Here is a 14454-nt window from a genome sequence, read left to right as displayed (position 1 = left end):
CTCTCAAATCGGCATTAAAAAATATTAGCTTTACATGAACTATATCATCTTTCCATACATAGGCCCACATGCATCAAGCACTTTTTCATTCGCAAACGGTGCGATTCCTTAAAATCGGCCGTTTGCGAATGCAAAAGTGCTTTTTGGGATGCATGAAGCAATTTTAGAATTTGCAACATTGTTGCGAGTTCTAAAATTGCGGGTGCTTTTAAGAAATCGCAGATGTGCGACTTCTTAAAAGCAATGCATCATCACTTTGACAAGTGAAAATTCGCACTTAGGGTTCCAAATTTACCGAGTGGTTGAACCACTCGGTAAATTTGGAAAAAGTGTTTAAAATGCTTAAAATGTTATTTTTTCAACATTCATGTTACGGACACACATGTCCTTAGGACATGTGTGTGTGCAACATGATGCGAAAAATACATTTCAGGGGTGCATGGGGGGGTCCTTTGGACCCCCCCCTGCACCCATGAAATTTTCTAAGTGCCACTCGCAATTTGCATTGACTCCTATGGGCCTTTTGGCCCATAGGAATCAATGGAAATTGCGAAAATTAACTTAAGAATTCGGTATTTCTTTGGGATTCGGTAAAAAATTCGATTTTTACCGAATCACAAAGAAATACCGAAAAAAATGATGCATAGCATTTTGCATTTCCTAAATAGCGATTCCTTAATTTTCGCTATTTAAGAAATGCAAAATCCTACATTGATGCATGTGGGCCATAGAGACGTGTTGCAGATTCTACAGGACTTTACAAAATTTAGATTGCTTCACATAATATTTGGGAACATGAATTCAGAAATGACTGTTGAGTTTTGGTATGAAATCAATGTTACGTTTTTAAAGTTCTCTGCACATAAATTGTCAAAAGTATTGTTGCTAGCTGCAGAATAATGGCAGCCTATCTTCTCTGGAACAACGCATCGAATCAGATCTGCTACTCCTGTACAAAGATGCAGTTCCGAACAAAACAAAACACTTACAGGCAGATGCATCAAAGAAAATACCGGGAGCAAACGGGCAGATTCTCAGAATCTGCCCGTTTGCTCCCGGTATTTTTGCATTTGGGATGCATCATCCCAAATGCAGAAATCGCAATTTAAGGAATCTCTAAATAGAGATTCCTTAAATTGCTCCTGCATTTAAGGAATCCCAAAATGAGATTCCTTAAATGCAATGCATGAAACCCAAAAAAATAGCGATTTCGCTAATAGGGGGAGCAAATTACCATGAAGTTGAACTTCGTGGTAATTTGCTAAAACTTTGAAAAATGCACTTTTGTGCATTTTTCAAAGTTACATGTTGCGCGCACACATGCCCTTAGGGCATGTGTGTGTGTAACATTTGTGCACAGGTCCATTTCAGGGGTGCAGCAGGGTGTCCTTTGGACACCCTGGCACCCTTGAAATAGCGGAACATTAGCGATTCGGTAATAGCTAATCGCTAATAAGGAATGGCTTCCCCATTCATTCCTATGGGCCTTTAGGCATGGGGTGGAATAAGGAATGGGGAAGCCATTCCTTATTAGCGATTAGCTATTACCGAATCGCTAATAAGGAATCTTAAGGAATCGCTAATAACATTGCGATTCCTACATGCATCCCGTTTTGCGAGTCTTTAATAGCGATTCCTTAAAATTCGCTATTAAGGACTCGCAAAACATTACTTTGATGCATCTGCCAGTTACTGGTTAAAAGCACTATCGAGTTTGCCAACCCTCTGATTCAGTAAATCAGATGGTTTTTAAATTCTAAAACACTTTTTCAAATGTGCTAAGCCCATTTAACGACTGGGAAAAGCTTGTCTTAGAGACTATTGCTGTTTTTGTAACTTTTCATTTTTTTTCCCTAATCTCATCTTGTTTTCCTATAAGGTAAATGTGCTAAATTTTAAAAACAAATCATTGCTTTATTTAAAAGTAATCACAGACACGGTGATCTACTGATCCAAGCAGGCCACCACCTATGTGATGGCAACAAATTGTAGTGTGTTGTGAAATTCAACCTACCTCCTTATTAATGATGAGGGAGGTTGAATTCTGACAGCAGGGGCGGCTCTAGGCTCATGGTGGCCTTGGGCAGGGAGCTTAGGTAGGGGCCCCCGGAAGAGGGGGTCCGGGCAGGGCGGAGCGCCGAGGCCAGTGAAGAGGGGGGGGGGTCAGGGTGTTTGGAAGTGGAACAGAGCCGGAGGCCAACAAATCCTTGCCAGGGGCCGCCACACAAATATGTATTAAACCTCAGAAGATTATTATATTAAGGATATATATTGGCGTGGTGGCCCCTGGGGTTTGGTGGCCCTGTGCAGATGCACAGCTTGCACATTCCTAAGGCCGCCCCTGCTGACAGTAAGAATTTGAGCTATTGGCTGAGGAGGGTGCCAGGCTCACACACGCAACAACCACAATACTTGTAGGAGTGAACCACAAAAGTCATTAAGTTAACCTTTGCTTAACCCTTGGCAGCATGGCACAAAAGTATTGAAGCTTAATTTAGAAGCCATGTGTAAAGTATTTACGCATCGACAAATAGTAAAAAAGCAAAAACACAACACAAGAAAAAAACAAAACCAATGTAGTAAAATGGAGCAGTACATTGTAATAAATAAAAGAATTCCAGAATGATTCAAATCCAACCTCTAGAAATGGAGATATTTAATTTTAATCTTTTTTAGTGAAAATAGCGTTTAAAAGCACGAATCGGCCCATGCGGTTGTTAATATGGATCTTGATGAGCTTATTGACAAAAATGAACAATCATTCTTATTAATAGAATCGCACATCTCCCTCTAAACACAAGTATGTAGTCAGGCAGGCCCTGCGACCTTGGCCCAGGATTACAGATTGAGGGGTCAACGGGGGAGGGTGCATTACTGGTAGGCAAACAGTTGGGCAGGAACCTCTTGAACAATTCCCTAGATAGGCGCAGCAACATCACAAAGGTCAGGGGAGATTTCCCCCATAAAGCACACATGGTTCGTGGGGATATGTGCTCCTAAAAATACCATAAAGTCAGATGCGACATGAGTTAAGTCAGATGCCACATAGCTAATCAGGACCTAGCACACAGAGTGGAGACTTACTTCCCATACTGGACATCTGAATACATTCACCTCTGGCCACATTGTGTCCACGCAGGTCAAGATCCACCTGCAGTAACCACTGACCTTTAATTTATGACTCTTAATGCTGCAACCAACATTCCTCACCATACAAGGTATGCAGGAAACCTTTATTGCTTTTTGTAATATTGCATATAAAGAGACCTCAAACTTGATGTAAATTGAGAGAGTCCTCAGTTCTAGAGCCTGTAACTATTCTCCTGGCCAAATGTTTTATTGAAACATCTGTTTCTGTTTTTCCAAACGTCTCTTCTCTTGTCTTCATTTTTTTTAAGGAAATTTAATTTGAATAAAATAGCCATCTGGTCACACTAGACCTAGAAAAAAAACACAAGTTCCTGCCAACCGCAATGGTTCGTGGGTCACATACATGGACCAGGGAAGTTCCACTGAAAATGTAAGTTCAGAGTCTGGCATGAAGAGTTCTGTTCGCTTTGTAGGAGGCCGCAATGAGGAGGCTGGATGCGATGGATGTTTCTCTTGGTAGCATGAAGAGCTGGTCAAACATCACAGATGGTCATTGCTGTAGCTTCACATTTGTGGTTGTCATGGGCTATCACTCCTCTAGCATGAATGACAGTTCTCCTGTTGACAGTCACAGTGTACTGTTGTCGTTGGCATGAAGAGCAGGTTTCACTGTAGGTTCATGTTGGCAGTCATAGCAGGAAGCATTTTCTTGGCAAGAACTGACCCGTTTTCATTTGTGAGATGCTCAATCCTCAGGATTTTCACATTTTCGTTAGAAGGACTACACTCTGATACCAGTGAAGTGTCCAGGAGCTGCAGAAGCAACTCTGGTGGACCATGCATGGCTCAGACAGATCATGGGGGGTTTAGTTGCAGTTGGTCTGCTGGGATGCCTCTGACTCTTGTTGTTTCCTTGCAGCTCACACAGGAAGTCATCCAACTGATCTTTGGAGTCATGCTGGACAGCTTAGGATGAAAGCAAGCAAGCCTAATCTTCTCAGACAGCAAGGCAGTCCTTCAAGCAGTAGGGCAGTCCTTCTTTGTAACTTCTACAGGTTCAGGAGTGTTCTGATGAGTGGCTCTGAAGTTCCATTATTGATACCTGGTGCCAACCATTGTGTGGGGAGAACACGCTGTCCTATCCCCACATCTGATTCTGTAAATATCTTCCCATTCCACAGTCATGGTTCCCAAAAAGGCTGTATGAGCTGGAGTCAAAACCTTTTGAAGTGCGAGTGAGGGTGAATACAACCCCTCTCCAGTCATCCTGCCATTATTGCCCATCGATTTGATTTGATTTGATAAAAATTTATAATGCGCAAAACAATAACCCGCAGGTATCAAGGCGCCTAACAATAACATCTAAAAAATGGAAACATCATCCTTACACATAGGCTTGCAGGAAGAGGCGAGTTTTAAGGGCACTTCGAAATTTCTGTAGGGAGGGTAGGGACCTGAGATCCAGAGGGAGATCATTCCACCATTTAGGGGCCAGGGTGGAGAAAGCCTTCCACCCCACTTGGCTCTTCGTATGCGGGGGACTGTCAGGAGCAGTTTCCTGGAGGAGCGCAAGTCCCTTCCAGGAGTGTAATGGGAGATGATGGAACCAACTCCTGTGTCGCTGTTCTTTGCAATGGCTCTATAGGTCATGCATAGGACTTTAAACTGTACTCGGTGCTCTACCGGTAGCCAATGCAGCGCTTTCCTGGCCAACGTGGCGAGGAGCTTCTGGGAACATCCAGAACATATCTGGCTGCAGCATCCTGGACTACCTGCAGGCGCTGCAGCAGGCTCCTGTTTAGCCCCGCATACAGCGCATTACAGTAGTCCAGTCGTGAGCCGATAAGTGCAACAGCTATTTGCTTTCTGGATTGCTGGGAGAGATATTTCCTGATTCTTCGCAGGGTGTGGATTAAGCCCCAACAGGTGGAGATGGTTCTACTAACCTGTCTGCCCATATCCAGGGCAGGGTCTATCATCACCCCAAGATTCTTAGCAGATGTCGTGGGGGAAGGGCACACTCCTAGCGAGTCAGGCAACCAGCTGGCTGACCAGATGTTCTCTTTCCCTCCAAACACCATTACCTCAGTCTTCTCCCCATTCAGTTTGAGGGGACCCTCCACGGAGTTGTAGACGCCCTTCTGTGGATCCTGACGCCCTGGGAGAGGACCGTGCACCCCTGCACCTTAAGACTGCTGTAGAGCCTCGCCGGACCCGCTTCGCGGGTCCCGCAGCGCTTGCTTTACTGACTCTGGGAGCTGTTTGCGGGAGACCAGAGGAACGCGGGGCAGGTGAGCGAGCTAGCGGGGCTGCGAGCATTGAGGCAGGGACTCCAGCGTCCAGGAGTCCCTGCGCGCCCAAACAGTCACACCTGGGCTGCTCTCCCCGCTGGCCACGCCCCCGCCAACGGAGCCAAAAGCGGAACACTCACTCGCCTTCCTGGGACCCTCCACGGAGTTGTAGACGCCCTTCTGTGGATCCTGACGCCCTGGGAGAGGACCGTGCACCCCTGCACCTTAAGACTGCTGTAGCGCCTCGCCGGACCCACTTTGCGGGTCCCGCAGCGCTTGCTTTACTGACTCTGGGAGCTGTTTGCGGGAGACCAGAGGAACGCGGGGCAGGTGAGCGAGCTAGCGGGGCTGCGAGCATTGAGGCAGGGACTCCAGCGTCCAGGAGTCCCTGCGCGCCCAAACAGTCACACCTGGGCTGCTCTCCCTGCTGGCCACGCCCCCCGCCAACGGAGCCAAAAGCGGAACACTCACTCGCCTTCCTGGGACCCTCCACGGAGTTGTAGACGCCCTTCTGTGGATCCTGACGCCCTGGGAGAGGACCGTGCACCCCTGCACCTTAAGACTGCTGAAGCGCCTCGCCGGACCCGCTTCGCGGGTCCCGCAGCGCTTGCTTTACTGACTCTGGGAGCTGTTTGCGGGAGACCAGAGGAACGCGGGGCAGGTGAGCGAGCTAGCGGGACTGCGAGCATTGAGGCAGGGACTCCAGCGTCCAGGAGTCCCTGCGCGCCCAAACAGTCACACCTGGGCTGCTCTCCCCGCTGGCCACGCCCCCCGCCAACGGAGCCAAAAGCGGAACACTCACTCGCCTTCCTGGGACCCTCCACGGAGTTGGAGACGCCCTTCTGTGGATCCTGACGCCCTGGGAGAGGACCGTGCACCCCTGTACCTTAAGACTGCTGTAGCGCCTCGCCGGACCCGCTTCGCGGGTCCCGCAGCGCTTGCTTTACTGACTCTGGGAGCTGTTTGCGGGAGACCAGAGGAACGCAGGGCAGGTGAGCGAGCTAGCGGGTCTGCGAGCATTGAGGCAGGGACTCCAGCGTCCAGGAGTCCCTGCGCGCCCAAACAGTCACACCTGGGCTGCTCTCCCCGCTGGCCACACCCCCCTGTCCACCAGCCAATCTCTAGTAGTAACGGGGTATAAGGCAGTTTACTGTTACCGCTCAGCGGGAGCGAGCGGGAGCGCGCCGGGAGAAGCCCGGGACAAGGGCGGGACCGTCTGTGGCCGTCAGGGGCCGGAATAGGCTGGGCTGGGCCTACTCTCTGGGCTTCGCCGCCCACCCCCAGGCACAGAGACTGACAAACCACCTTATTGCTTGTATTACACCCTAGGATACTATGCCGTCCCCGGCAAGGGAATGTACTCCCTTAAGACAGGCAGGTACAAAAAACATGACCTTAGATAATTATTTCCCTCGGGCGGGGGGAGAAGGGGACAAGGAGAACATGTTAAGCCGGCTTAGGGCTGAGCGGAGACGCTCCATTGACAACTTGAAAGGCCGACCCCTAGGAGATTATCCCCCCACACCTAGCTCAGATCTAACACTATTGGAAGACGTCCCTATCCTGCTTAGGGATGTCACAAAAACGCCCCCAGAGACACCAAAGACCTCAACTCCAGGGAGGAGCGTAAGCCCAAACAGGGAGACGATTGATTTAATTTCCCAACACCCCTACAATCAAAGCCTAGAAAAGCTAAACCCAAACAAATTACTGCGCAGGGTGTATTTGGACCCCCCCCCAAATAAACGTAGGAGGAAGTCAAAGGGTGCCCAGGCTAAAAATAAACCCAAGATCTCCCACTCTGACTTTGGGAAGCCACCCAAACATACCACACCAACTGTGACTGTGGCGGGTGATTTACACCCCATACCCACGGCTCAGGACGGTGGGTCCCCCATTTCGTCTAAAGAGACGGCTAGTAACACCACCAATGTACCTCTTTCTGTTGCTCCGCTGGGCAACCTGGAATTCCTGCTTAGGTCACTTTTGCTACCTATTAGTGAAAGTATCAGAAAAGTGGAAATAAGATTAACCATTCTTGAGGCCACACTAAGTAGCATTAAAAACCCGCCCAATCCCCATGAAAAGGTTCTTAAGCCCACTGTCAGTACAAAAGCCCCGAATAGCGTACCACACCTGGCTCCCTCACAGGCGCCCATTACGACCGCCCCACCACAAACCCAGAGGAACAATCCTGCCTTAAATCAACCACCTAACTGTACAGGATCTAGCCCCCCTGCAAAGGTAAACAGCGTTCCCCCAGCACAGCCCAAAGAAAGTGTAGCACCTACCCCATCAATGAAGCCCCCCCTAGGCCACGCAGACCCAACTTACCACCAGAGGCGAATGACTTCACAGTAGTTATGGCGGGCGTCCCCCCATTAAAGGAGGGTGAGGCAGAGGATTTCTGCACTTTAAAAACTAGGGTGATTAAGTGGGTAAATCAGAACAGACCCTTACCCGTACACTTAAACAACGAGATAATAATGGTCAGAAGGGTGCCCTGGATAGGGAGAACACGCAAATCCATCATAGGGGACTGCATATTGGTGAGCTTCAGGGATTCTGGAACAGTCGCTCACATATGCCAGGGAAGGAACAGATCACTGGTGACAACAATTCAAACACTCCATGTGTCCTTTTTCTTCCCTCCTGTCCCGGTCCGTACACTTGGGACCCGTTCTTATGACAGCTGGGAAAGGGTGGGTCGAAGGGGTGCCCAGCATCATGAGTTCAATCCCAGGCCACCACTCAACCGGCCATTACCACCCTTCCACAAATTTAATCGGTTCCATTGTTTGGACGGGCTTGAGGGGGTGGACTGACAAACAGAACAGTGTAGGTGGGATAGCGGGGACAGAGGTGCCCAAAATGTAGAGCAGGAGATTCTTAGCCAAGTATCAACAGGTAGTGCCCGGAGCCAGGTGTTGGATGAACCTAGGGTCGTAGACAACGCATGCATAGGTGACGCGCAAGGACCAGTCCCGGGGGAGGAAGCGCGAGAACCTCTAGGTGGGCCGCAACGAAGTGGGGTTCAGGTGGGGGACGCATTAAAAATCATTTCATGGAATATAGCCGGTTTGGCTGGGAAAGTTAATAACAAGGAGTGGCTCGAATATATCAGGAAATTCCACATAATATGTCTGCAGGAGACCTGGGCCCTGGAGAATAATTTTCATCTACAAGGGTATAAGTCCTTTGTTGTACCTGCGCAAAAATCAAGATCAGGGAGAGCCATGGGAGGTTTGGCTATTTACACAGATTTGAGCCTTCCGGGAAATTATGCTTGCCTTGAGTGCAACTCCCATAGGATTCAGGCTGTTAGGTTCACTGGGAAAGGCCTAAGATTTGTCGCTGTAAACCTCTATAACAATGAGACTGCGGGATCTAACGCCCCCCTTGTCATTGAACTAGATAACAGGCTGGGCCAGGTACTAACAGGTCAAAAAAACGGGCTCCCATATGGGTTGGTGGTCATGGGAGACTTTAACTGCCATTTGTGCCCGGCATTGGTCCAAACAAACATAGATTGGTCCCGATGCCCTATGGAGAAGGGACCGCATTTCTCTCACACGCCGTTGGGCTTAGCCCTTAGGACGTTACGGCTTAAATATGACCTGGGGCATACCATTAACATGGTAGGGATTCAGGAGGGTGGTATACTTCCCCCCACATTTAAGGGTAGAGGATGTTCCTCTTTTATAGACTATATCTTGGTCTCTAGGGCACTAATTAACAAGACAATCAGTGTAGGGATTGAGTGGAGTGGTTTTAGCGACCACAACCCTCTTGTTCTGGAACTGCTGTACTTGGCTGGCCCAAGAATTAGAGCCCACCCTACCATCACCGAGAGAGCAACAGACCAGGGCAGGAGATTAAAATGGGCTAAAATAGATGGGGAAAAGTTTTACAAGGGCTTGGTGGATGCAGGGAAACTTGCTAATAATGATTGCCTGGACACCGAAGTTCGTGGACCAAGGGTAATGGAAGCCTTCGACCAGATTGCTAAACTGGTCGATGGTTTATTAAAAACTAGTGTGCCACTCAAGAATGACGGGAATCCCCGTTGGTTCGATAAAGACTGCTCCAAAGCTTTGAGGGAGTTGAAAAGCTGCCTTAAAGCTAAACCAAGGGTCCCCCACAAAGTTAAAGAGTGTAGAGATGTTTACAAAAAAGAAATTAAGAGGAGGAAGTTTGCCCTGCAGGCGGAAGCATGGGCAGATCTACGAGAAGCGGGGAAAAAAAAGGATTTAGCGGGTTTCTGGAAAATAATTAATAACCCAACCTTCCAGGAAAAAGATTCCCCAGATATAGGGGCCAACATTCTCCCAGAGCAGTGGATTAACCACTTTAGGGGCCTCTATAATCACGAGCCTGGTTCCAGTGTAGACTCCCCGGCCAGTACTATCGAGGCCACTTTGGTGGAATTTTCCATCAAGGAAATCATTGCAGGGATCGAGGGTCTGACCAAAAACAAAGCACCGGGGCCTGACGGAATCCCCCCTGACCTTTTTTTGAGTAACATCGAACTGTGGGCCCCCCTTATGACAAGGGTAGTAAACACTGCTATTATTTATGGTCTGCCCCGGTCCTGGTCCACGGCAGTAATTGTGCCAATCTTTAAAAAGGGCAATAGGGACGACCCAAAGTGCTACCGCCCGATCTCCCTGATAGATGTGTCAGCAAAGCTTTTGGGGAGGGCAATCCTTAATAGATTGTCCGAGTGGACCGATGAAAGAAACATCTTCTCGGACACCCAGTATGGCTTTAGGGCAGGGAGGTCCACTAGTGATCAGTGTCTGAATTTATATATGCTGACTGCCAAGTACACCATAGCTGGTGATGAATCCATTTATATGGGTTTTATGGACTTGGCAGCAGCATTTGATCACGTTAATAGGGAAAAACTTTGGGGCATGATGCTCAGCATGGGGATAGAGAGCGGCCTAATTAACATCTTGAGAGAACTGCATAGTGATACTACTGCCAAGGTCCGCTTTAATAGGGAGGGGGGGCTGACTAGTTCTTTTCCTTGCAAGAGTGGAGTCCGCCAAGGCTGCATTCTCGCTCCCTTTTTGTTTTCCCTCTATATCAACAACTTAGAGCAGTTTCTGCTAGGACTGAAGACAGATTGCCCAAGGGTGGGGTCGCGTCACATTCCCGTTCTGCTTTATGCAGATGACGCGGTTTTAATCGCACGCACACCGAGGAGTCTTCAAACCCTGATTGACGGATTTGTCAGTTTTATGAGCGCCCTGGATCTTTCTGCAAATCTCAGTAAATGTTATGTGCTCCTGGCAGGGAAAAGAAACACCTCTAAATTTACCTACAAAATAGGGAGCCACATTTTGGAAGAGGTTAAAACTTTTCCATACCTTGGTGTTACATTTGATGGTGCCTTGCGGTTTGATACCTTGGTGGAGGAACGCTGTGGCAAAATGGTTTCATCTAACGGGGCAATTGCTAGTTATGGCAGGAGGCTAGGAAGATGGTCCCCGGAACAGGTGTTAAACCTATATAGCTCTGTATCATGCTCCAAGGTAATCCATGGGGCAGAGGTATGGGGCTTTGTTAACACCACTAGCATCCAACGAGAAGAAAACAAATACTTGAAATCAGTTCTGAGGGCCCCGCTGGTTTGATTGCCCACAGGGAGTTAGGGAGATCATACATAGAAGATCTGATAAAACTGAGGCCTATCATAGCCTGGTTAAAAATTTGGGTGAACCCAGAGGCGACACTAAGTAGAGAAATCTTATCAGATTGTCTAAAGAGGGACAAATGTATGCGTATCCCTTGGCTCCTTTATGTGAAGAAAACTCTAGAGGAGCTAGGCCTTGGGAACCTCTTCTTTCACCCTGCATCGATTGTAGCCCAGGACAAACAGCAAGTGGGGAGAATTTTCCTGGAGCGGAAAACCATGTGCAGAGAGGAGGCTGAAGGGTGTAAAAAGACTGTGAGGGCCCATTACCAAGTAAAAAGTGCTGAAGGTATGGAGCCATACTTGTTTCTCATGCATAACGCCCAGGATAGGTTCCTGATGTGCCGATTCAGATTAAACTTACTCCCATTCATGTTGGCATCACCAGCGGGGTTTGTGACAACAATAGATCAGAAGGGGCCCTGCGGCTGCGACAACAGGTCTCCGCAGGATTCCCTTCATTTGGTCTTACTCTGCCCTTTCTACTCAATGCCCCGGCGTAAATACCTTGTAAATATTTTGAATAAAGCTAATTTGGCCCACGCCAGGGAGGCATTAGTTTTCTTACAGAAAGCCGAGGACCATTTGACACTGTGTAGCATCATGAATTTTATCAAGGTAGCACTAAGACTAAGGCTCATTAGAGGTGTAGATTGAAATTTTTATTCTCATTTTTTAAATGTTAAATATGGCCACACTGATGCAGCTATGTCTGTAAATTCATTATACAAAGAATTCTGAAATGTTTAATGTTGTTTTATTGTGTAAATATGAATGTGCTTTTATGGTGTTTTTTAATCACCGAATAAAGATTCTTTGAATTGAATTGAGTGAGTTCTGGATCATCCACTGACCAACCGCCTCCATGCAAGATCTAAAGTTGGAGGCAGTTGGTACATCTGAATGGGAAAGAGAGACGAGGATTTGTGTGTCATCTGCATAAGAAACTACCTCCATCCCGAAAGTTCTAATTAGTCTGGCTAGTGGGGTCACGTAGATGTTAAATAGGGTCGGACTAAGAGCCGACCCTTGCGGGACCCCACAAAGCACCGGTCGGGATGGAGATAGGAACTCCCCCAGATTGACTCTTTGTTCCCTTCCGTCAAGGAAAGAGGTCAGTAGATCTAGAGATGCGTCCTTCACCCCCACTTCCCTCAGATGAGAAGTGAGTACTGAGGGGGAGAGGGTATCAAAGGCCGCAGTTAGATCTAACAGGACCAGGAGGGTGGTCTGGCCCCATCCACTTTTGTGCGGATCTTATCAAGCACAATAGTGAGGGCCGACTCAGTGCTGTGTTCCCTCCTGAATCGTGCTGGGAAAAGTCCAGACAGCCCGAGTCTTCCACAAAGGCAGCGAGATGCTTGTTTAGATGTGCCTCAAGCATCTTCGCAGGGGCTGGGAGCAGTGAGATCGGACGGAAGTTTTTTAGGACCTCCGGATCAAGGGAGGCCTTCTTTAGCAGGGGTTTCACTACTGCACTCTTCCACTCCGAGGGGAAGACACCGTCTCTTATAGCAGATTCAGGATTTCTAGCAGAGGTGGTAGGAAGGTTTCCCTACACTGCTTAATGATTTTCAGTGGGCAGATATCTAGGGGGAAGCCAGATTTGGTCTTATAAAGCAAGATCTCCAGATCTTGTAAAACCAGCGGGGGAAAGGAGTCCAGGGTGCTCAATAGGGAGATATCTGTGGTGGTCATGTTCATCTCAACCCGAGCAGGGGGCCCACTGATATATGCTCTTTGTTCCTCAAGAGCCAGGTAGATATCCTGTATTTTGGTGTGAAAGAAGGAAGCAATTTTATCACATAGATCTTGCGAGGGTACAACAGGGTCAGGTGTTTGTAGGTTGACTAAGGAGTCAACGATTCTGAAAAGCTCCTTCGGCGAGAAGAGCGAGGTTGTCATGGCCACAAAGTGATCTTGTTTGGCCTGCACAATCTCAGCCTTATATTTCCTGACCAGGAGTTTGTGAGCTTCCTTGTTCTTGAGGTCCCAGCCTGAGTGCCAGAGCCTCTCCATCCTCCTCACTTCTTGCCTGAGGAGTCTGAGGGATTCAGAAACCTGACCGCAACTAAGATCCCGTTGTGTTTGTATCTAGAAGCACTACACAAACATCAACAGTAGAATCATTTGCAGTCATGTGAGCCAGGACATTTGCAGAAGGCACAAATTGTTGGGACAAGAAAATGACAACTGATTTAAAATCTAACTTTCACATTAAAAGAGTTTAAAATTGCAATTCATTTGAGTGTAAATAGATTATCTATCTCTATCCGCTCCCAACCCAAAGATAGCACTTATTAAATGATATACAGTAACCCAGTGTATTCAATGGTAGTGATAGGACTTACAATAGTGAAAAATGACTTTAGGGGTTTTCACTGCCAGGACTTCTAAAACTTAAATATACATGTGTTACTTTTGAAATACAATGCACCTGCCCTATAGGCCTTTAGGGTCTTCCTTAGGGGTGACTTACAAGTACCAAAAAGGATCATCTTTTTTCTAAAATAAATATATGCTGTAATAAAAACCAATATAGTTCTACCTGTAAACTAGTAACACATTTGGTGAGATGAAAAACACTGTCAGTATTTCTGGAGCCAGACGCCTCATTGGTAAATGCTAGATATCTTATGAATTGATCTTTAGAAACTATTCTTTTTGCATGAAAATTACTCTGAGGAATTGTGTTGTTGATGGGGGTGGCTGCTCAAGCAACAGCCACAATCCTTGTCAGAGTTAACCACAAAAATCATTACACTAGCCTTTGCTTATCACTGTGATTGCTTGGCATAAAAGCAGCCAAGCTTAACTAAGTGGCAACGTGCAGAGTATTTATGCAGCCCACAAACAGTAATAACATTAACAGCACAACAAGCAAAAATACCACACCAATTTAGAAAAATAGAGTAGCACTGAAACAATATTTGACACCATAGCAACAGACATTCAGTCAGCAGAACTGGACATATATATAATTTTAAAGGTTTCAGGAAAGTATTGCACCTAAAGGCATGAAGCACTACTCACTCCTTTTTGATCATGTGAGACCAGTTGAAAGCCACAAGCTCTGGCCAACTGCAATGCAGCATGGACCGAATACAGGGAGCAGGTTAGTCCCACTGAAAAAGTTCAGTTCTAATGTCCAGCACAGAGAGTACCATTCGGGGAGGCCACAAGGAGCAGGGAAAGCGATGTGGATGGTGGTCACTGTGGCAGGAGGAGCAGGCGGGGAGCCACAGATGGCTGTTGCTGTACCGCATAGACCCTATTGGGCATCACAGATGATCATTGCTCATGATTTTATTGGAGGTCACAGCGAGCTTTTAATGGAGTAGCACAGTCCTGATCTTTTGTCATTGGCAGTCG

At 47.4% G+C, this 14454-nt stretch overlaps 1 protein-coding gene across 1 annotated transcript in view; it reads right to left on the bottom strand.

Moving 5' to 3' along the window:
- DPYD (dihydropyrimidine dehydrogenase) overlaps positions 1 to 14454 on the bottom strand; it is a 3292815-nt gene that overhangs the window by 302212 nt on the left and 2976149 nt on the right. The window lies entirely within an intron of this gene.

This window comes from Lissotriton vulgaris, chromosome 1_1 (assembly GCF_964263255.1).
Source record: "Lissotriton vulgaris chromosome 1_1, aLisVul1.2, whole genome shotgun sequence".
NCBI classification, from domain to species: Eukaryota; Metazoa; Chordata; class Amphibia; order Caudata; family Salamandridae; genus Lissotriton; species Lissotriton vulgaris.
This window is presented reverse-complemented; position numbering and strand designations above follow the sequence as displayed.